Source organism: Etheostoma spectabile, chromosome 11, assembly GCF_008692095.1.
Source record: "Etheostoma spectabile isolate EspeVRDwgs_2016 chromosome 11, UIUC_Espe_1.0, whole genome shotgun sequence".
NCBI classification, from domain to species: domain Eukaryota; kingdom Metazoa; phylum Chordata; class Actinopteri; order Perciformes; family Percidae; genus Etheostoma; species Etheostoma spectabile.
Window position 1 is genome coordinate 18,443,921 of NC_045743.1, and position 1,948 is coordinate 18,445,868.

Sequence of the window (1,948 nt, forward strand, 5' to 3'; positions counted from 1 at the left end):
TGTGTGTGTGTGTGTGTGTGTGTGTGTGTGTGTGTGTGTGTGTGTGTAATGCAAAGCACTGCTTGTTTCTGGAGTGCCTGTGTCTGTGTGTGGTCTCCTTGGCTTACCATGTTCTGAGGTTGGTGGCCCCATGGCCATGGCAGGAGAGACAGTGGTGGCGTATGTCTCTTCTCTTCTCTTCTCTTCTCTTTCCAGCAGCTTTAGTGTGTCTGTACATGTGTGTCTGGACGAACTTAACCGTTTGTGACCCAGAAGTCAAAGTACAGTTTGGAAAAGAAATTGCTAAAACGCGGGGTGTGAAGTGAACAATGTATTGTGTTCTTCATGTGAAAGATTTCAAAGATTTCAAAGCTTGTGTGTGTGTTTGTCTGCAGCCGTGAACTCGTCCGCAGTGTTTCACAAAAGGACCTTGCAGAAGTTGTTGCACAGAGATCATCGCCCCAGGCGTGACAAAACTCACTGCACTTTGGGAACTTTTGGCACGTACAGTGAGTCAGAATTGCCTCCAATTTGCTTCAAACTGGGGAGAAAGAGAATAAGGGCATAGTGTGAAAGACATAGAACATATTCTTGAGCAGATTTGCAGAGTAGCACTGTACACTGATGACCCTCTGTGTGAGTGTCCGGGTTCTTAATGCGTTCATATTTGTTTAGGAAGATGTATTGCTGCCAGCGCCTCATTATACTATGTAAGATAAGCCTTACGTTGTCTGTAGTCCTTTAAGAAAAGCTTTGTTGCGCCAGGCCAGTGAGTCAAACTAGTCAAAGTTACATGGCTACTGGCCCCGTGTACACACACGTGTGTGTACAGTACCCACTTCTAAGTTCCCATCATGTACAGATTAATACAAAGATTAATCAATTAGCTGTCAGCTATTCAATGATTCAATCAGGTTGTGTCATGAGAAATGATTTCAGCTTGTTAAATGAGAATATATTATAGTTTCTTCTCTACTCTGGGACAGTCTGAACAAAACAAGACATTTGAAGACGTCATCTTGGGCTTTGGAAAACACTGATCAATATCAAACACCATTTCCTGACATTTTATAGACCAAACAACTAAACGATTAATAAAAAAAGAATCAACAGATTATACGACAATGAAAGCAGGATGTACGTGACAGCTTTTCTATATCCCCAGAGACCCGGAGGCCAACCAGTTCTCACATACTGGAGTTGATTTGTGGTAATTGAATTAAACACACATGTATTTAAGTCAAGATTCAGGCTTTAGATTTAGCTAAATAAGTCAATTTTTGGCTATGACTTCTGCTAAAAGAAGTTAAAAAATGTGATAAACATGAAGGGAACTACAGAATAGTATGATATATCTGTGTGGGTACATCACAAGTACACATTTTTCATTTTCATTTGTTCCATTGTTAGTCTAAAGGTACAATACATTATGTATTTATACATATATCTATTTATATTTGACATCAGACCTGTTGACACTTGTATGATGTGTGACCCACACATTCCTTGGAAGCGTTCTTTGTCAAACCTTAATGAAACCCAGCACTGTCCTGTCCTGCCCGGACAGCGGCATTACCCATGACTCCCGGTTGTGTGGGAATGGCGTACATCCACTGGCAGGGAGCCCGCGCCGGACTGGATTTCAGAGAGGACATTTTTCATCATTACCATGTGGCAGGGAAACAGTGCTCCAGTCAACCCCCCGTCTCTTCTTATAGGCAGCTCATGATAGATGCCTAACCACAGACACAGACAACTAACTGTGCATGCAGCCAGGACGGGCACATAGAAAGGGCTAGGCACTTTGGGAAGGTGTGTGTTAAGTGACTGTGTGTGCGTGTGTGGGTTTTTCTGGATTTAGGGATAATGCAGTGGTCCATGGACCATATGAAACCACCAGCATGAATTCTCATGCTTCTCTGCTGATGTAATCCTTTCTTGGTGTGTGTGTGTGTGTGTGTGTGTGTGT

The 1,948-nt window shown here is 42.7% G+C and overlaps 1 protein-coding gene across 9 annotated transcripts in view; it reads left to right on the plus strand.

Moving 5' to 3' along the window:
* tns1b (tensin 1b) overlaps nucleotides 1–1,948 on the plus strand; it is a 231,673-nt gene that overhangs the window by 103,183 nt on the left and 126,542 nt on the right. The gene's annotated exons all lie outside the window — the stretch shown is intronic.